General features: G+C 48.0%; 3 long non-coding RNA genes across 3 annotated transcripts; all 3 read left to right on the top strand.

The window, feature by feature from the left end:
* Nucleotides 1-7,701: 7,701 nt before the first annotated feature.
* On the top strand, nt 7,702-8,232 carry LOC136482881 (uncharacterized). Its single transcript, XR_010765233.1, has 3 exons — nt 7,702-7,875; nt 7,965-8,138; nt 8,215-8,232. It is a non-coding gene; the product is annotated as an uncharacterized lncRNA (long non-coding RNA).
* Nucleotides 8,233-8,785: 553 nt separating this feature from the next.
* LOC136482880 (uncharacterized) lies at nt 8,786-9,386 on the top strand. Its single transcript, XR_010765232.1, has 2 exons — nt 8,786-8,888; nt 9,083-9,386. It is a non-coding gene; the product is annotated as an uncharacterized lncRNA (long non-coding RNA).
* A 4,626-nt stretch (nt 9,387-14,012) lies between these two features.
* On the top strand, nt 14,013-18,731 carry LOC136482879 (uncharacterized). Its single transcript, XR_010765231.1, has 3 exons — nt 14,013-14,150; nt 14,239-14,354; nt 18,712-18,731. It is a non-coding gene; the product is annotated as an uncharacterized lncRNA (long non-coding RNA).
* Nucleotides 18,732-22,188: the final 3,457 nt, after the last annotated feature.

Here is a 22,188-nt window from a genome sequence, read left to right as displayed (position 1 = left end):
ACAGTAGACCGTCTCCTCTAGGTGACCGTGGAGGAAGGCATTCTTCACATCCAGCTGATGAATGGGCCAGGAGCGTGAGGCGGCGATGCCGAGGACGGTGCGGATCATCGCCGGCTTTACAACCAAGCTCAAGGTCTCATCGTAGTCGATGCCAATGTGTTGAGAGAAGCTACGGACGACCCAGCGTGCTTGTGTTGAGCCAGAGTCCCATCGGAGTGGAACTTGTGTTTAAACAGCCACTTGCCGGTGACGATATTGGCACCAGGCGGTCGAGGTACCAGGCACCAGGTGCCGTTGGCAATGAGAGCATCGTATTCCGCTAAGATTGCAGCACACCAGTTGGGGTCGGTAAGGCCGCTATGATAGTTGGCCGAAATCGGGGAGGCCGTCGTGGCGGAGAAGCCAAAGCGGTCGACCGGACGTAGACCGCCTGTCTACAGCCGTGTCACCGGGTGCGAGGGTGGAGCCGAGGGCGTAGCAGGAGGCTCTAGGGGCGCCATAGGCATGGTAGGGCATCGTTGTTGCTGCATGGGTGCAGGAGAGGGCACCGTTGTTGCTGCAGGGGGCGCCTGATCCGTGGGCGCAGTAGGCGCGGGAGGCGCCACGGGCGGTGCATGGGGCGCCACTGGTGCAGTCGATGAAGCAGGGTGCCTTGGACGTCGCTGGTAGGTGACTCCAAAGCGGCTAAACCCGCCTAGACATGGAGTCGGGTCCACGATGGCCGAAGGCCCACCCAGAGGTGTGGCGCGACCAGGCGAAGATGATCGCCGGGTCCTAGAGATCGGGTTGCTCAGCCTCACGGCAGGAGGGAGCAACCGAAGGTGCACGCGGTCACTCGACACCCGTAGGCAGAGCTCCTGATGGTGAAGAGAGACCCTGCATCAAGAAATCTAGTGATGACGGCACAGAGGCCGCCGACTGAGCTGCAACAAAAGGAAACACGGACTCATCGAACACGACGTGATGGGACACGATGACATGCTGAGTGGCCATGTCCAGGCAGCGGTAACCTTTGTGGGAGGAGGGCTAGCCGAGGAACACGCAGGGAGTCGAATGAGGGGAGAGTTTGTGGGTAGTCGTGGCACTGAGGTTGGGGTAGCAGAGGCAGTAGAACACATGGAGGGAAGAGTAATCCGGGAGCTGCTGACATAGACGTTGGTAGGGGATGGCATGCTGTATGGATGCGGAGGGATGCCGGTTGAGCAGAAAGGTGGCGGTTGCCAGGGCTTCCGCCCAGTATGGGGGTGGCATGGAGGCGTGGAGCAGCAAGGTGCGGATGTTGTTGTTGATGGCGCGGAGTATGCATTCAGCTTTGCCATTTTGTTGAGAGGTGTAAGGGCACGAGAGGCGCAAGGTGATGCCATGACTGGAGAGAAAATCAGTGGTGGCACGGTTGACGAACTCAGTACCGTTATCAGCCTGCTTTCGGGGTGACGCCAAACTATGTACGGGCAAAAGCGATAAACTCAACAAGATGGCGGTGAACCTTAGATTTGTGGCGTAAGGGAAAAGACAAAAAATGAGAATAATCATCAAGCAAAACTAGATAATATTTGAACCCGAAGATGCTCAGAACTGGAGATGTCCATACATCACAATGAATTAACTCAAAAATAGAGCTAGTGGTAGAAGTAGAATTACTGAATGGGAGCCGGGTGTGTTTGCCAAGTTGGCAGGCATGACACAAAGACCGCGACAGCTTATTACAGGAGATGGCGGACATATGCTCTGTAGGGTGGCGAGGGTAGAAGGACAAGGATGACCTAGGCGGTGATGCCAAAGCATGGACGAGGTGGCGAGGCTGCAGATGGGAGGTGGCGCGGGAGAGATGGTGTGGAGATCCCCACCACTATTGCAGCGAAGAATCGAACGTCCCGCTTGTAGGTCCTTAACAGAAAAACCTAGAGCATCAAATTCAATACAACATGAGTCACTACTGGAAACGCGTACTTTGCCGAGGGCCTGAGGCTTTACCGAGGGCCAAATATCGGGCACTCGGCAAAGAGACTCTTTGCCGAGGGCCAGACACAGGAGCCCTCGGCAAAGAACGGCCCTCGGCAAAGAGGTCTTTGCTGAGGGTACGGCCCTCGGCAAATACAGGCCCACGGCAAATCAAATCTTTGCCGAGGGCCTAGGCCCTCGGCAAAGATGCCCTCGGCAAAGTAGGCCCGTTTGGTCACGGCGGCCATTTCCCGTCAAACTTTGCCGAGGGCCACCCGTTAGGCCCTCGGCAAAGGTTCGGCAATTTTTTTTAAGTCTTTGCCGAGGGCCTCAGACCAGGCCCTCGGCAAAGATTTTTTATTTTTATTTTTAAAATTCTTTGCCGAGGGCCACGGGTCAGGCCCTCGGCAAAGAGCCCTCGGCAATTTTTTTTTGGTTTTTTTAGCCCAGTTTTTTTGTGGTGCTACAATACATTGTTTTGAACTCAATTTTAAAATTTAGGCCAATTTTGATTTTGTTTTGTATATTTCCTTAATTTATTTTGATTCTTTGATTTTTTTTGAATATGTCAAATTTGAACTGCAGGTGCATGGAATATTGCAATGTAGTGTTTCGAAAAATGTTATTCATGTTAATTGGTGCATGTTGAGTCCCTATCCACGAGCTCGCATCAAATTTTCATGCATCTTGTTCGCGTAACATGGCGACCGACTTGCCGGGAAAGTGTTTTAAAATTATATAAAATCCATACGAAGTCCAAAAATCACGAAACTTGGCGAGATGTCATGTTATCACATGTGTAGGCTGTGGTAAAAAATTGAGAAGGTTTCGAGCGAGTTGCGATGTCGGATGCCTGAAACCCAGACATATCCACATCACATTTAGTCCCCCTCGTGTGGAGATGTCTGGGTTTCAGGCATCCGACGTCGCAACTCGCTCGAAATCTTCTCAATTTTTTACCACAGCCTACACATGCGATAACATGACACCTCGACAAGTTTCGTGATTTTTGGACTTCGTATGTATTTTATATAATTTAAAAACACTTTTTCGACAAGTTTCTCGTCATGTTACGTGAAGAAGATGCCCGAAATTTGATGCGAGTTCGTGGATAGGGACTCAACATACACCAAATACCATGAATAACATTTTTTGAATCACTAAATTGCATTATTCCATCCACCTGCAGTTCAAATTTGAAATATTCAAAAAAAATCAACGAAAAGAAATAAATTAGGGAAATATATCAAAAAAAAGTCAAAATTGACCCAAATTTTAAAATTGAGTTTTAAATAATGTATTATAGCACCACCAAAAAACTGAGTTAAAAAAACCAAAAAAAAAATTTGCCGAGGGCTTAGCCTGGCCCTCGGCAAAGGGGATCTTTGCCGAGGGCATGGGGCCACTGGCCCTCGGCAAAGAAAATTAAAAAAAAATACTCCAGCTTCTGCTTTTCCTTCCCCACTCTCTGCTCCTTCCCGACGCTTCTCGTCCCTCCTCCGCACCGTGCCCACCCCCACCGAGCGCCGCAGCCGCCCCCGCCCCCGGCGAGGTTACTGCTGCCAAGCACCGCGTCCGCCTTTGCAGCCCACGGGCCGGCACATCGTCCTGGGCGCGGAGCCTCGCGACCCTCACAGTGCTCGGCGCGGACGGCGGCGGCCCATCGCCCCACAGCCGCATCGCCGCCTCCGCTCGCCCCACCGCAGTATCTCGCCCTCCGCACCCTCTCCCTCCTAGATCTTGCTCCTCGCAGTGCTCTACGCGCACGGTGCCGCCGTCCTCGGTGCGTCAACCGGCGTCTCCTCGCCTCCGCCATCTCCTTCGCGGCAGCTCTAGGGTTTCCCATCTCGATCCGGCTCTGATCTACATTTCTCGTCCCCTTGACGCAGGAAGATATACAGCGTGTGCACGCCGAGGCCGCCGCACGACTGGTCGCAGCAGCTCTACCACAGGTACTGGGAGCCGTTCGTGGAGTACATCGACTCCACGGTGAGCCGCCTGTTCATAACGGGTCCAGTTTGCCTATTTACCCTTCTGCTACACACAAAGGTTCTTCTTAGTCTAACCATGCTCCTCACAAATTTCAGATCATGCCCGAATCTTCCATACCATCCATGTCTGTTGGCTGGATCTGAGACCCCCTGTCCCCTTCGCCTTATTCAGGTAGTATAAGCTTCCTGCTGTGATTATTTGGTCCGAACTCTGTTCACCTTCATTGTGTCTTCCATGCTGCAAATTATGACTGCTAGCTTTCCCTTTCATGTATTGCTTGCACGACTCACCAATAGCTTGTGATTACATCACGGCGATGACATACTTATCAACTTAATTGTGCATCATCTCTGGTTCTATGCTTGGCAGCTGACCGTTCTCCGCTGTCGAGTATTTAACAAACTTTCACATATACCTGTTACCCTGCCGCACATGCTTGTGACTTGAAGCAGCAGCCAACTGCATATTAGCACATGCTTGTGACCTGAAGCAGCAGCCAACTGCATTTTATTTGCCCTCCTCTTTGTTTTTGTTTTCTTAATTACTGTTATAGTGGCATAAATTAATTTGTTCTATCTTAAAAAGTAAGTCTGATGAAGGGCGGGCCCTTTTTTTAAAAAGTAAGTCTGATATTTTTCATTTGGCTTTTTAGCTGTTGGCCAAGTAGGTAGAATCTGCAATTGTGAGCGTGTCAAAACTTCATTGTCATCTTCACCATCCTCCTGCCCTCAGATTTCAGGTGCTGCTACTGTACCTACAGATGGGGGCCAACAGTTCAGGTTTCTCCCTTTTGTAGGTATATCTTGCTTTGCCTTTGCGTCTCATTTGTGCATGCTTCTATTGTGCAGCAATAGCCTTTAGTTGCTCCTGTTTTTTTGTGTTTCCTCACGTTACTGCTTGCCCGGCCAGTCTAATTTCAGACTGATGTTATGTGTAGCTTTTCCCTCCCTTTTTTTGCGAGTAACGGCACATTGTTAATTACAAAACTCCCTTTTTTGCTCCATACACTCCAATTTACAGCAACGGTTCCTAATATGCTTGCAGGGAAGTATCGCAAGGGTAATTGTGTGCAAATATTTGCATCTATCATTTATGCAATATTATGGATACGCTTGTGCTCAGCTAAAGCAGCAGCTATAGTAGTACTTCGATATCTTACTCAGTTGGCTCTTGAACTACAAGAAACAAAAGTAGTTGCTCCTTTTGTAGGATTTACAGATGCTGGTCACACTAACACTAGTGTTGTTAACAGATAATCAAATAGGATGAAAAAAAGTCATTTGTGCAACTGTTTTTTTCTTTTTCCTGTTACCAATCTTAAGATAGCAAAAGATCTTAACAAGTTAAGGTAGTATCTGATCAATTTAACAAGGAAAGAAAGGAATGAAAAATGAATGACTTGCAAAAATATCTGTACCAACATATCTTTATCTAAGAAGTATCAGACTTGAAGTGAAATGAAAAGAGTTCGAAGTAAAATAATGGGCCAATGTCTGTTTTCCATAGTCCAGACTAAGCAGACCACACTGACAATGTCTCTTGGTGGATTTTACAAGTAGTTGTCTCTTGCTACATTCAATTCCTTTGAATTTCTTTCCATTTCCCTTTATTCCAAATACATTCTGTAGTAGCTAACTGGGAACTGCAAGTACACATACCGTCCCTCATGTTGTTTGTTCCTATTTGTCTCTAATTTACATCAAAACGAGTGCAAGAGGTCTGTACAGATTTTATAGTTGTGTCCTGCAAGTACTGATATGGCTGCCTTGTGTATAAAGATAATATCTTATTTTTGCAGAGTGCATAATCTATAACTCTACTCCTTGTAGGTCATTGGGTCGTGAATGTGGGTGTTGGCCATCGAGCCGATTTTTTTTGCAGGTTTTGGAAACCTCCCCGTACAGGGGAGGTTCTGCCGAAATTTTTAACTTATACCCTTTTTTTTGCAGAGCAAAGGACGTCAAAGGAGCTTCAGAGTAGTCGATTGTCCTCGTCGGCGCTGCGACTCTCCACTGCCCCGACTCGCCACTGCCCCGCTACCCTGTCTCCACCGCCACCTTAGGTATAAACAACCTCTACTCCTGTATCTTTGTCGTAGACTGCGTAAACCAGTTAGGCGTCTCCTGTCCGAAAGAGATACGGTTGGAGGCATGCAGATCACTGTGTGTATCTGACCGTATCTGTTTCGGATTGTCCACATTTTTTGGACAGCCCGCGTATGCGTAGATGAGGTCAGTTTCCATGCTCCGCTCCGATCCGAGCCAGAATTTCGGCAGCACCTCCCCATTGTTCTCCGAATACACAAACTTCTTTGCAGGACGTGTATTGGGAGAACATCAGAGAGGTGCTGCCGAAATTCTGTCTCGGATAGGAGCGGAGCATGAAAACTGACCTCATCTACGCATACGCGGGTGGGATTAGGATCTATCCTCACCTATTAGACAGTAGGAACACCGGCTAGGTGCAGTTGATGGTTACGTTACTCGGTGATGTATTTGTCAAAGGATGGAGGACCGTCAGTGGATGTACACGGGGCGAAGAAGTCGAAACGATTACGACGTGGATTGGGTGAAGAGGACAGATGACTTCTTGAAACATGCATTTGGCGAGGGTGTAGCTAAAGGGCATTCTCTAGTTTGGTGTCCGTGCAGCCACTGTGACAACAGGAGAAGGGTGGACAAGCAGACCATGGGTGTAGACAACGAAACAGTTGATGACGAGGACGATGGAGATGTGGTGCAAAATGCCAAGGACATACAAATGCTTGAGCGATTACTTGTAGCAAGTGACGAGGACGATAACATAGAACCTTCGGATAGTGTTGCCTATTTGGATAATGTTGACAGTGATGACGAGACCTATAATCCCAATCATGAAGATTATTCGTAATACATGTAATACTATGTCTTGTTTATTTATTTTCATTTATATTTTGTTTATTTATTTTCAGTCTCTAATATGTGTACTAACAAGTCTTGTTCATTCTTCGTGCGTGCAGGTGATTGATCAAAGATGGCGAGTAGCCGGCCACGACGTGACACACCCTCGACTTACGCGAGGAGGCCGCCAGAGGAGGGGGAGGCAAGCGAGGGACAGTTGCAGGAGGCAGCGGGAGGACGAGGGACAACGGCAAGAGGCCACGGGAGGAGGGGGAGGCAGACGACAGGAGGCAGTGGTAGGAGGCAGCGGACTCAGCCCCCCTGAGCCCGTGCCACCGACGGAGGAGGAGGAGGAGGTCGAGGAGGAGCAGGGTGCGGCGCCCGAGGACGAGGGAGGCGAGGCGTCGGGTGTCTACCAGCGAGGCCCGGCGACGCTCCCTTCGTTTCCGCTTCCTCAGAACCATCTAGTGCTTCGCCCTGTGCCGCCCAAGTAAGTAAATGTAAATGATATCACAACTACTTCATATGATATGTTTGAAATCGAAAGAGAAACTGATAAATTTTCTTCTTACTTGTGCAGGGCTTGGGAGGTGTTGTTAGGTACTCCTCTGCGCTCTCCCGCGACCGTCTTGGGTGTGTTGTGTCGGAAGTGGTTCCCCGACATTGTGGAGTTGCCGTCGGAGGCCCGAGAGCCAGCCTACATGTGGGACAGGTACGCCCTGGGCGAGGACGACCAGTACCGCAACAAGCAGGAGCGGATACTTGCTGAGTTTTGGGTAAGTTCCTCTCGCACAACATTAATCAATCCTTCACATTGAATTCTATTTTTTTCAAATAACGATTGGATATATCATCTTTTATGCAGAGGTTTTTCAGGGCCAAAGAAGGAACCGAGGGCCTCGCTGATCGTGTGGCGCATGCAGCCTGTAGGAAGTATGTCACCGACATGTTTCACGAGGCGCGCGTCCAGGCCCACATAGACTACTACGCGTCGGCTCGTAGAATGACAGTCACCAAGAGGGAGGCTCGACAGATGACGCTGACCCAGGAGCAGTACCTTGAGGTACATGAATAACATTGATATTGTTTTGTTTTTGAATTAAATATGTTCAATTTCATCTTCATATATGTCAAACACTCGTTGACATGTAGGTGATTCCCTGGTGGTGCCGAGCGCATGCCGACGCCTGGACAATGATCGTGGCTAGGTGGTTCACGCCGGCCTACATAGAGAAGCACGAGTCTCAGCGGGCACTGCGTATGCTCAGGCCAGCTGCCACTCACCATCAAGGCAGCAGGAGTCTCCCCGGATTCAAATCGGCATATGTAAGTGATTTTTCTTCTATTTAGTTTCACGCTTAACGTATGCCTGATTGCTCACCACCTGCCGCCTTTCTCGCAGGAGGCTGCGCACCCGGACAAGGATGTCTCGATGTTCATGGCGTGGGCTATGTCCCACCAGACCAGGGTGGCCGGCGACGTCACCTGGGACCCGGCTGCCCCTCGCGAGGCATACTCCGACCCTAACGTGTACACTAAAGTCTAGGAGTACACGTCGGCGGTACAGCAGCGGCACGGGCCAGAGTACGACGTCCGCACCGAGCCCATTGATGCCGAGGCCATCATGAGGCTCGGTGGCGGCAGGAAGCACGGCCGGACGTGGATTGCGAACGCCGCCATCGACCCCACCACTGTTCCCACTCTGAGCCAGCTCCGAGCACAGAGCACGAGTTCCAGCCAGCCCATACGCTCACGGCCTACTCCGACACTGCAGCGGGTCGATGCGCTCGAGGTAATTCTTGTTTTACTCGTCGTAAATTAATATTCTCACACTTGAGTTAGTTTTGCATTACTGAAATATTGGAGTGCAATATTGCAGGCCCAGAACAACGAGAAGACGGCGCAGATCATGGCCCTCACTGCTCGGCTGGAGGCTGAGCAGGCCGCTCGGGAGGCCCAGGAGGTCAGGATTGAGAAATGATGCAAATCATGCAAGCTCTTGGGCAGAAGACGGGTGTGCCTGTGCAGATGTCAGCTCCTCCGCCTCAGGTGCCGCACGCGTTTGCAGCTACTCCTGTAAGCGTTAAAGTTCACTTCTCGCTTGTGTGACATAGAAACCCAGAGAACACTAGCTACTGATTTGCTTGTATGACATAGAAACCCAGACAACACTAGCTATAAAAAATTTGATAGGTTTCTGTCTAAATACTAAAACTGTAGTCCTAGAATAATTACTGCAATCTCACATAAGCATATAATTGTTTGTGCAGCCTCAGTCGGCGGGTTCCAATAACCCCCCTCGTGCGTCACCTGATTCTGGAGGCTTCGTTACACCACCCTCGACGCAGAGGCCAGACGGTTGGGAAGGTTGGTGACGCAGAGGCCAGACGGTTGGAGAGGTTGGCCAGCCTCAGTCGGATTTGAACTTGTGGACTTGACACTTGAGTTAGATTGTGGACTTATGGAATTGTTGAATTTGGACTTGTGATGATACATGTGATGATCTATGTGATATCTGTGAGATATATGTGATATTTGTGAGATATATGTGATGATTGTGATATTTGTGGGATATTTCTGCTGTTGAATATATATATATATTTTTTGTCTGCATGGAAAGCAAGAAACAGGTGGAATGTTGAAAATTTTCACTGGTCTTTGCCGAGGGCCTTGACCATAGCCCTCGGCAAAGAAAATCCCAGGAAAAATTAAAAACAGGTCTTTGCCGAGGGCCTTCACCATAGCCCTCGGCAAAGAAATTCCCAGGAAAAATTTAAAAAAAGCTCTTTGCCGAGGGCCTTCACCATAGCCCTCGGCAAAGAAATTCCCAGGAAAAATTAAAAAAAAGCTCTTTGCCGAGGGCCTATATGTCAGCCCTCGGCAAAGACACCGTGGAAAATAACCGCGAACCTAACGACTACTTTACTTTGCCGAGGGCCGCCGTTAGCCCTCGGCAAATACTATGCCGAGTGCCCGATAAAAGGCCCTCGGCAAAGAGTCCTTCGCCGGCGTTTTTTTTCCCGAGGGTTCTTCACCGAGGGCTGCCCTCGGCAAATCCTTCGCCGACGGCTGAAGAGCCTTTGCCGAGGGCTTCAGGCCCTCGGCAAAGACCCTGCGTCCAGTAGTGAGTTGTCGCGAGTAAACTGGCGAACAAAAAGGTTTTGCACGAGAGCAGGAGCAACGAGAATATTGTTAAGGTGGAAGGTAGTATTGGCTGCTGACAAGGTAGATGTACCACGACAGTAAATAGGAATGGTGCTACCGTTGCCGACCGTATTGAAGGAATCAGAATGAGGGAGATGGGAAAGGAGTATACCATCCGAGGAAGACATGTGCGTGGTAGCATCAGTGTCGAGGACACAGGGGTTGGAACCCTAGAGCGTCATCTGGTTCAGGGCGGCAATGAGGCTGGCTTGATTCCAGCCACCGTCGCCCGACTGAGGAGTAGCTGGTGGAGGTGTAGCGCCGTCGGAGTGCGGAAAGGCGCCAAGAACGTCGGGGGCACCCGCATGGTGCCAGGCGGGCTGACTGCCCCACTGCAGCTGTTGTTCGCCCTATGGGGAGAAGCAGACCCAGGGGCTGGCTGGCTGGGGAGGGGTCGTCATCTGGAAGGGGAGTGGGGGTGGCAGCGGCGTAGCAGGAGAGACCGGCCCCGCCGGCTGGGGCGGGAGAGAAAGGAGGGCGCGGCCTTGCCTAGGTGGCGCAGCGGAGGAGGGACGGCGTGGCCCTAGATGGGCAACAGAAAGAGAAAGGAGGGCGCAGCCTTGGCTAGGTGGCACAGTAGAGGAGGGAGGGCGCGGCCCTGGATGGGCAGCGCAAAGAGAAAGGAGGGTGCGGCCCTGGGTGGGCGGCGCAGCAGTGGGGAGAGAGGGACGGTGGGGTGAGTGGACCTAGGTCCGGACTTTTGATACCATGTAGAAAGATATGAGAATCACACCCACACCCAATGGGGGGGGGGTGCCTGTCATTATATAGCCGTAGTCAACATGTGGTACAAGGAAGGTATTACAACACAAGGAAGCTAGGTTATGATTGGTCCTGATGGATCCTATCCTAATATACAAATGATCCTGATGGATCCTTTCCTAATGCATACGATCCTAATGGATCCTTTCCTAATACAATGGAACATAGTTTTATGCATAGTTTTAACTTCATATTGGCAGAAGTGTGTATTTCAAATAGCTTTGTGCATATATTGTACTTATGGATGTTGAATTATTTTTCATAATAGCTTATATTAGCATTTACATGTAGATTTGAGAGATTTTTGTTAATTTTTTTATAACTGTTGAGATGGATAATTTAGGTACAAATTATATAGGTATATATTACATTGCATTATCTTTCATAATGCGAACTATGGGTAATTGAATCCAAACTTAGTATGCAATATATACATAGCAAAATCTATAAGAAAAAGTCAAAGCGACTTATAATTTAGAATGAAGGGAGTAATTATGGGATCTAGCAAGATGGCCAAATTTAGTACGTCATAGGAGAGAAATTTAAATGTAACTATGGGACGATTTAGCGAGATGACCACACCTTTAGTCCATAGGTGCGGCCGCTGCCAGCGTTGATGTTGATGCCGTGGACGCCTGAGGTTGTGGCATCTGCCGCCTGCGTGTTCCCGCGCCACCGGTCTCTTTTCCTTGCTTCCTGTAGATGAGCCGCTGCCTGTTACCATGTTGAGCTGGTCTCCCCGTCGATCTCTATCTAGACATGGATGAAGTAGATGGCGGCAGCGTTGACAAACATCCGCTCAGGCCCATCCTTTCATCCGCATAATGCTGACACATGCTGCCACGCCCGTCCTTCCGTCCCCTCCATGCAGCTGGATCAAGCGTCGGTGGTCGTTGCACGGCCGGACGCTGGCTTCATCCATGCGCATGCTCACGTGCTTGATAGAAATTGTCACCTTGTTTGGTAGTCCATTGATTTTCTCGATACCTAGATTTTAGGCTATCCGGCTATGGCACAGACGTATTTGGGCGCAGATCCCCCACGACGATCCCTTCAAGCTGTTCCATTACCGGCCGGAAACTACGTGGTAGGGAAAAATAATATATTTATTATCTTTTGTTTCTTTCTTAGTATACGTAGATTTTAAAATAATAGATTTATCTTTTTTTTCCTTCTTCTTATCTATATAATAATGGCAAAGGTGTGAGCCTGTAGATTTAATGGCCAAATGTTTCTGATTAACGTGAGAATTTCTAGCATTTAACTTTTTTATAGCGTGTCTGATGAGAATTAACGTGGATTTATTATCTTTTCTTTCTTTCTTAGTGTACGAATATTTTAATATAATAGATTTATCTTTTTTCCCTTCTTCTTATCTATATAATAATGGAAGAGGTGTGTAATTTTTTAGAAATAAAATAGATCTAATGGTTACAGATCGGTACAGCCTATATATCTGATTAACGTGAGAATTTCTATCATTTATCTTTTTTTATAGTACATCTGATGAGAATTAACGTGAGGCTTCGTTGGGGCCTCTAATTAGTAATATTAAGATATGTTTGTTGTGATTTGATACTGATTTCTTATTCAAGCCATTTGCCGCAACCTTTGTAAGGGCGTCAACAATGTATTTTGCCTGACTCGGTAGGAAAGTGGGCCCAGGAACAGCTGTAGTAGTAATTCCCCCGCTCTTGCCTTACTGCATCTGTTTTTTTTGACAAAGCCTGACTGCATTTGTTGATTTAACTGCGCATAGCCTTTTCAATGTGGCTCTATTGTTTTTTGCTCATGTCTATTAGAAAGTCCAATTTTTTAGCAAAATTTTGGCTGAAATTGGCTGAAAAACACTGTTATGGCTGAATTGTTGTGAGAGAAAAACACTGTTTCAGCTGAAAAAAGAAGCCAAACAAGCCAAATATAGGCTAAGCCGAACGGGGATAATATGAAGACACACAGTATTGTCCAGCTAGAGTTTTAGAACCCAAGTGACAGTAATCTGAAGGAAATAGTTTGCCTAGTGTGATTGAGACGTTATTCTGAAGCACTCCCAATTCCCCACACGGTGAATGGCACTTGGGCATTTTGTAACTTCTGGAAGTTTGAAACTTCCCAATGCAGTTATCTCCAATAGAGAAGGCAACACTAATTTTGAGCTCTCAGCTTCCAACTCATGTGATGCGACTTTTAAGATTGCTAGTGCTTAGTAGTTTCCCTTGCGGTTGTTAGTTTAGCTGGTTCCTTTTGGGTCAAGCTGCTTGCTGTTGCTCTTGTAACATGTAAGTAGACTATCCAGCTGTATCATGACATAATCTCAACTCAGGTAGTCAGGTGACATCTGAGTGAAGCAGCTTGGCTGAGACTGAAAATGCAGCAGTTGTGAACCATTTACCACACACCAATTTGAAGTTGTCAAGCCTGACGCTTTCAAATGCATCTATATCTCTATAAATTATTTGTGCTAGACCTAGGACAGATTTCCGTACTGTGCAAAGATCCCAGTACACTAAAATTTATGACGTTATGTTCCTTTTTATCTTTTATTAAAGGTAATCACCAAAAGATCCACTATGCCAAAACAGCACAATGGAGACACCTTAGTCAGTGACTTAGAATTGAAATGCATCACTAATATGATATCAGTGACGCGGATAAACAGAACGAGTCACTGACTAGATGTCGCACCATGGCTGGGGAACAAAACGCGTCACTAATATAAGTTTTCAGTGACTCGTTTCGAGTAGACGCGTATCTGGTAACCAGAACTACTACCAGAGACTCGTACAGAGGAAATACGTCACTCGTAGCTGACCGCGGACCCAAAAAAATTATCCAATCCGATGGACCGAAGAGAGAAGTCCGGACTCCAGTCTCTTGCCCTTTCCCGTCCAACCATCCCTCTCACCCACCCGTTCTCGTCCCCTCTCTCTCTCCTCTCCCCCAGAGCGGCCTCTTCTCCGCGACTCCGCCACCTCCCTCCTTGTACGCCGCCACCGCCACCTCTCTTCCTTAACCGCCTCCTCCTTCCATCCAGGTCTGGCTGACGCCACCTCCCTCCACTAGATCTCGCCGGCGCCACCTCCCTCCTCTAGATCTGGCCGGCGCCGCTCCCTCCACCACATCCCCGATGGTTGTGCCTAGAGAAGGGGCAAGGCGAGCAAAGGTGAGGGGGATGGGGGGAGAGAAAGGGAGGGGGCGGGGAGGACGACGCAGCGGTGGCGGCTGCACGCCGAGGAGCAGGCACGGGAACTATAGGACACGCCGGCAGCGCTGCTAACGTGAACCCGTGCGGAGGAGGAGGCGCTGCATCGCCGCGCTCCAGGGCTCAGGCGGCTAGGCGAGGCCACTGCAGTGCATGCCGGCATCGAGAAGGTCTGTGTCATGTTGCACGTAAGATATTCATTCTTCTTCCCTTTTTTGGTTGCTGCAGTGCTGTCATGGTGTTTGATGAAATGTGCAGGTCGGCAATTGCGCATTTAGATTGCAGTGCGTGTGGATTTTACAAGTCGTGCTTTGGGGATAACCACCGGAGTAAAGATGCCATACCCAATGGTTAAAGGCCAGCTAGAATTTCAGGTGACTAACGTGCTTGCCACTGTGCAATTTATCTGATCTTAGAAATGAGTGTTGGTGTAACCGTGTATACTAACATAACTGGGAGTAAAGGCCTGCATGGTGTATATATATGTGTGGATATTTAATCTATTTGTGTGTTGAGGAATTGATGGGTTTACGACGAGTCTGAAGCTTAAGTATGTGGTATCTGTAGTATCTTATAATCGAGTGCCGAATATATATATATATATGTATATTCTTGTTTTCATGCGTGTCAGACTGGCAGTACAAAAACTTTAAATACTCCATACAAGTTTGGCCAATACTTAGACATTTAGGAGAAAGTTTAAATACTCCATACAAGTTTGGCCAATACTTAGACAACCTCCTGCATTCAAGCTGGGTTTGATTTACTACCCAAACCTTTTTAGTCGGTCCAACCCTTTGATATTATTTAGTTTTTCGCTTTCTCCAAAGGCCATAGTCCCAGCTGCAATTCTAGAGTTCAAATTTATTTGTCCTAAAAAAATTTGCAATCCTAGAGTATGTCAGCTAGTGAGGTCTACTGGTGCGGAACCTCACCGGCGTCTTTTCCATCTCCTGCTAAAAAAAGGGCTGCTGCACCCGAAAAAAAGAATTGGCCGCAACCCTCATGCAGTAACCCATGGCGTGGCTTCCAGAGCAGTCTCGACGGATGGTAAAGACTGACAGATGGGCCATGGCATGAATTGAAAGGCAGCCATTGCCGTGCCGATTACAACTGTACTCGTATTTTTTTTTCGTTCTGCAAACCAGATAGTCTGACTACAACTGTACATAGGGGCATTTAGGTAAAGTAGTGTTTTAATTTCCATCCTTTAAAAATCATAACTAATAATTTATGATGTGCTTTTTTCACATAAGTTTTTATGGTGTCAGCTATCACCTTGCAAAATTTGAAACCAACTTAGAACGTGAAAATTTGACCAATTGGAATAGTTCATGATGGTAAACTGAACCAAACGTTAGTTTAGGAAATTATTTGGATACTGGTGAAACTTCAGGAAAGTAATTTGAATTTTGTAACATTTTATTAAATTGGTTTCAAGTTCTTTTCTTGAATTATAAACTTCGCATTTTTCGACAACGAAAATATGTCGTTTGCAATATTGTTTTGGGCCAGAAAAAACGAAGCATATCAGGGGGATTTTGCAAACATAGCCAAGCACGTAGGAGTAACGTTTTTATATTTATTATAAACCTAGAGGGCCATGTAAATAGGTTTATTGCAATTAATTATTCCCGCAGCAAGGCATGGTAGTCACCCACAATTTACATTACCATTAGAAACAGAATGAATCAACAAGATGATGTATTATAAACAGGTGAGATTAGTCAGCTAGAAAATAGATAATGCTCCAAAAGCTACAGTCCATGAAATAACTTCATACTCATAAATATTGTATCGATTGGCTCGAGGTGATTTTATATTAATGTAAATTAATCTTAGCTTAACTTTCATGGATGGCCAAAGAAACATAATATTTCAAGGGAAAACGGTAAGTAAAAGAAGTTAAACATATCCATTCTAAATTATACATATTGTATATCTAGGCCTTGTTTAGATCACCTTCAAATTCCAAGTTTTTTCACTCTCTCTCCATCACATCAATTTTTAACCGCTTGCATGGAGCATTAAATGTAGGTAAAAAAAAAACTAATTGCACAGTTTAGTTAGAAATCACGAGATGAATCTTTTGAGCTTAGTTGGTCCACGATTGAACAATATTTACCAAATAAGACGAAAACGCTACTATTCATCAGGTTGCAATTTTTTGCAATCTAAACATGGCCCTATATAAAAAAACCAAGAGGGCTATGTAGGGGGTTTGTTGCAATTAATTATTCCCCCAGCAGGCCCCGCACCAGAGATTTGTGACGGCCGCCGCCGCCGCCTCACCGTCATCGAGATGGCACCTCCCACCTCTCCGCCGGTTGCTTTGTGACGGCTATTGATACTACTGTTCTTTCTCGCCTAGAAATTTTCTAGTTGTTGCGTGCCTTATAGAAAACTACTAAGGCCCTGTTTAGTTCCCATCAGAATCCAAAAAAATCTGGATTTTGGGCCACCATTTTGCCAAATGGATCTAAACACCATCCAATTTTTTTTTTTTTTGCAAAATGAGGTCCATTTCGGATTCTGCATTTGGGAGTCCATAGGCCAAAATTGAGCCCGTTTTATGCCTGGAAGTCTACGTTGCCCTCGGTACCCCCACCCTATCCGCTCGTTCCCTTCCTCCCTGTTCTCTTCCTCCCTGACGCAATCTGCATGTATTAATGATGGCAAATCTGTCATTAGTTGAGTTCCTATTCTGGATTTTGGGTGGAAGTAAACACCCTACTAAACTATTTTGCATTTTGGGTTTTGAGGGGGATTTTGATTATGGATTATGGATTCTGCATTTCAGGGAGAACTAAACAGGGCCTAAGTATTTGGCGCGTTTCCTAGATCCGGTCTCAGCATTGCAAGTGATTGCCCTGATTGGGCGCTTAGGATTCTTGCTTGTGCCAAAAATCGTCAGACTGTACTTGGTTGTTTCTTGAATGGTACATCTAGCGCCCAGATGTCCGGTGCCAGGACGTGTCCGGACGCACCTCAGAAAACAGCATCCACATACAGAAAAACAGCGCCCAGCATGCGTGCGCGTCCCACCCTCCTCCACACCCCCATCTCGCCACCGCGCTGCCATCTCAGGCATGCTCCCTCTGCAAGACCTTCTCCGCGCCCCCTTCTGCAGGCCCCTGCAGCACCGTGCAGCGCAGCGCCCGTCTCGCGCTGCATGCGGGACCCACACCGCCCGAACGACAAGAGGGAAAGGGCGTGCAGAGCCTCCGATTCAGAAGGACCTGGCCGCGGCGTCGTATGGATGCCCTACCGGCTCCGGGAGAGATGATGTAGCAGAAGGTGGGAGGAGGAGAGATGCAACACCCGATGTACTTTTGAAACATCCAAATACAACGGTTGCAACATACGTCTGAAGGCAGTTGAAATACTTGAAACATGCTACTGAAACACTTGAAAAAAACACCTGAAACACACTTGAAAACCATTGCAACCATACGCAACATCCAAATAAAAATACATACAACATATGTGTGAAATATATGCAACATCCAGATAAACACAGTCGCAACATGTGTCTAGAAAACACAGATGAAACATACCTCTGAAATATCTGAAACGCTCGAAAACATACTGTTGCAACATGCCCCTGAAAACAATTGCAACATATGCAACATGTCCAACATCCCCCAATCTACTTTTGCAACATCCATATGAATACACTGTAACATACCTCTGAAACGTCTGAAACAACTAAAACATAAAATTGCAACATAGGTTGGAGAGAGAGAGAGCCTGGCACGGGGAGCGCCATGGCCGCCAGATCTGTGGGCATTGGGGGCTCCCGATGGGGGAAGACGCCGGTGTGGGGGGAGAGGCGCCACCAGGGTGGGGGAGGAGGACGTCGGGGTGGGGGAAGGAGCCTCCAGGGTGGGGGAAGGAGGACGCTGGGGTGGGTGAAGGAGCCGCCGGTGTGGAGGAAGGAGCCACCGGGGTGGGAAAGGAGGATGCCGCGGTGGGAGAGGAGGACGCTGGGGTGGGTGAGGGCGCCGCCGCCGGCTAGGGAGGGAGCCGGCGGCATGCGCGATTGGAGGGGCGAGAGGCGCGTGAGCGAGCGGACAACAGCGTGGGACTGGATAAGCGGCACGGCGGAGCCTTGCGTAGCGAGTAGGCGTGTGTCACGGGAGGGAGCGAGGCAGTGTGGGAATGGGCGGACGCGATGAGTGGATAAGACCATGGAGATACGACTGGAGGAGGATGTGCGGGCGCCATAGCCAATTGAATTGTTATGTGCCGCGTCCGGAAACGCCGGATGTTCGAGTCAAAGCATTATCGTTTCTCGAACCAATCTGGAGTACGACATGTTTGAAGAGACACCGTTCTCTTGATTGATTAGGTTTCCCCACGAATTGCTACTTCATGTGGTTTCCTTCCCTGTTCAATTTCTTCCATAATGCACGAAAAATCATTAATTTCTGGCAAACATAAATAAAGAATAATAAATAGTAATTTTAAATCGTGATGTAACTAGTAGATGGAAAATTATAAAATCCTCCAATTTTGGTTCCGCAATTACACATTCATCTGAAACAATGTAGCATCTAAATATTAGTATGTTACCTCTTGATAGTCAATATACCTTTTTATTTCTCCTTACTTGCATTTAACTTGTTACCTTTTGATTTATCCTAACTTGAATTTGTTTCTTGCAATGCTCTCAAATTAATCTACTATGTCCCCTGACTTGCTGTCACTCATTGCTGTCATATCGTCCAGTGGGTCCGATCCTCGTGCCGCCTCCATGGGCACCAGCAGCGACAGGCCAGAGAACGCAGGAGAGTCTGCTTGGTTCATTCTTGCCAGTTATGCTAACAACCACATGACAGGAGACCGGAGTCTCATCTCCAACCTGGTACCTGTGATCAACCAAGTTGTCGAAGCAGGGGAAGGCAAGGGAATGAAGGTGTGTGGCAAAGGGTCTGTGAACACAGAGAAAGTGGTCCTCCCTGACGTGTGGTATGTCCCAGGGCTCATTGCGAACGTTGTGTCGGTGGGGCAGCTATGAAGATCCCAATCTGATTGTTCAGCTTGGTGGTGGAATGCGTCGCGTCAACAAGAAGAGTGATGGATCTGTTCCCTGTAGAGCACCTTTGAGGCCTGATAGGAAGTATGCAGTAGACTTTCTCAAAATTCAGCTGAATTAGGTGTGGAGCTTGGTGGGAATCTTCAAATGCATTGAGGGTTGATAGTGGTGTCGGCTACTGCTTTGCTTTTATATGGTAGCCCTAAATGGAAAATGGCTAAGGTCTAGAGTTCTTTCCCCCATGGTTTTAGGATATTATGTGCACGGTAGGTATCTGTGCATACGTTTAACTGTTACATGTTGACCATATAAGAAGTACTGGACGAACCTGTAACCTGGCCTCTTTGGCATTTACTTTGTCCAACTTGTTCTGGTTTTGCTACCGAAGGGAAGTCCTTTTTGGTAGTGATAATGTAAGCCAATGAAATCTGGTTTGAGCTGTATGATCTGCTACTGAATTTGTGTCTGATATCTGACTATCTGTCTGCGATCTCTTGGTGCGACAGTTGTGAATCTGTGGTATATGGTTTGGACGCACATGGTAAAGAATGTTTGCTTGATGAATTTGACTATTGGCACATACTGTATTCCTGATATATGGTGTATTGGTGTTATTCCTTTTTGGTGGGTAGAGTGGAGCTTATAACTGCATACATAATTTGAGCACTCTGCTTCCAAATTCTCACCAAACTTTCTGCTTGTCGGTATCCTCTTGCATTTGTTGCTTTAGTTGTGCTTAGAGTTTATATGGTATATGCAATTTCTATGGTTTAGGATATTTTGAGCATCGTATCTGTGCATAGGTTTAACTGTTACATGTTGACTATATAAAAAGTACTGAATGAGCCTATGACCTCTTGGGCATTTAATTTATGCAACTTGGAAAGTTCTTTTCGGCAGTGATAAATATAATCCAGTGAAATCTGGTTTCAGCTGTATGCTCTGCTACTGAATTTGTGTTTGATGTGTGACTCTCTGTTTGCAATCTGTTGGTGCCACAGTTGTGAACCTGTGGTATATGGTTTTGATGCACATGGTAAACAATGTTTGTTTGATGAATTTGATTCATGGCATATACTGTATTCCTGATGTATGGTTTTATTGATTTTTGGTGGGTTGAGTGGTGCTTATAACTGCACATGTGATTTGAGCAGTCTGCTTCTAAATTTCTAACCAAACTTTGTGCCTGTTGGTTTGCAAATCCGACTGTATCCCCTTGCATTTGTTGCTTTATCTGTGCTTAGAGTGTCCATATGCTTGTTGGTATGATCCATCTTTTCGATTACATAATTTGAAGATACTCACTGTACTATACAACCACAGTTTGAGAAAGCAACATGTTCTAAGGATGCAGCTAAGGCTAGTGTGAATGAGTCTAGTGCTTCCAAAAAGTTACCAGGAAACAAGGCAATACAAAATTGAGTACTATGTGGGTAACTTTCCGCCTGTAGGTGCTTTGCGAAGTGCTTAGGCTAGTTATCAGGAAAAAAGGCAATACAAATTTGAGTGTAGGTGCTTTGCGAAGTGTTTAGGATAGTTAGATCACTGCTGATGAGATCCTAACATATGGGTATGTTAAGCCTCGGGATCAAAGGTTCCTAACTGAGAGACCCCCCGACCGTCCCTTCTAGAATCATCCGGGGGCTCGGGGGCCATACCCATCGGGTACACTCATGCGCAACCTTAGGCCAAAGGGACCGGCCGAGCCCTAGCGCAACCGCCGCCATCACTCAGGGCTCGGGTGCTCGATCGAGCCTTATTCTCCCGACCAACGGGAGCTTGGACCGATCCTTGGCCTCCTCTCGGCCTTAGGCACTAGCCAAGGCCCGGGCACAAGAAGACTCGCCCCGAGCCACCAAGGCTCAGGGGCTCCTCGGCGCTGCCCCGTGAGCGTGGCGCTGTCAACCAATCCTCCGATAGGGTCACGCACAGGGCGTGACGCAAGAAGACAAACTCCTCAGCAGCCTCTAGGGGCTCGGGGGCTCCTGGGCCCGCACGTCAGCCCTTCGAGCCGGCCTCCTTCGCCACCAAGAAGTCTCCAGAAGACGCACCTAGGAGAGGCCGGTCGAAGCCGACACAGCCTAACACGTATTGTGTCAGAACAGAGCAGCCGGACGACGCGTAGGGCTTCTTCGGCTCCACGGTCACAGAATGCCGTTGCAAGACCCTCCTAGACTCTGGCGCATATAGACCATAGGATCAGCCCCCCAAATCACCATGTACCTGACCTATCTCGGTATATAAGGGATAGGTCAGATCCTAAGAGGGGGGAGGGATGATCCAAGATAGATCATTCGCATCCTCATCGTTCTGCTCGAGCTCAGCACCGAGAGCAGAGCAACCCAGAGATGGGCACTTAGAGCTCCTCCACCGCATCCGCCGTCTTCGTCGTCTCTGACGAGGGGGAAGGCTCCACCGGCGGTGAGGCAACCCTAGGATCAGCACCGAGTGATCCCCTACCAAATCTCTCTCTTTCTCCTTTGCACTCTGTTATAACCCTCCCGATTTTGGGTGCTCTTGAGTATTAGGATCATTAGCTGCTGGACGTAGGGCATTGATTGGCCCAAACCAGGATAATCTGTTGCGTCTCCTTTGTGATTCTTGTGTTCTTGAGTCCACACGAGCCACTGGAGACATGCACTCTGACACCACCTCGAACAACAATGCTTGCCAGGGTTTCGACCCCGCGATAGCTGGTGCACCAATTAGGGGAGCGCGTCATGTGTGATTTAGGCTCTACTATGGCCGGAGCTACCTGCCTCATCGTCGGAGCAAGCGGCGCCGCCTCATCATTGAAGCAAGTGTCTGGTTCCCTCGTGAGTTTTTCGTCATGGCCGGCACCTTTGCTCTGGGCTAGGTCCTCAACTTTGGGGGCCTGGCCTACGTCGCCGACTAGTACGGCGAGCTCCACCCACTCAACGTGGCACTACCGGTGGGCAATGAGCCCCCGACGCTGCCTACCCTATCGGGCCTCCTAGGAGCAGATCTCGAGGTCCTAGCCCAGCAGACCCGACACGGTCTGGGTCCACACCCCACCGTGTTAGACCGTCGCTAGATGTTCTACATGCTGGCCAACGTCCATCACTAGATCGCCACTAATGAGGTGCTTCCACCACTCGAGCACTTCTGGTACTACCTCTCAGACCTGCCTTTCGAGATCTAGAATGCGG

This window comes from Miscanthus floridulus, chromosome 9 (genome assembly GCF_019320115.1).
Source record: "Miscanthus floridulus cultivar M001 chromosome 9, ASM1932011v1, whole genome shotgun sequence".
Classification (NCBI taxonomy): domain Eukaryota; kingdom Viridiplantae; phylum Streptophyta; class Magnoliopsida; order Poales; family Poaceae; genus Miscanthus; species Miscanthus floridulus.
Note: the sequence above shows the minus strand (reverse complement) of the source record. Positions and strands in the feature narration are given on the sequence as shown.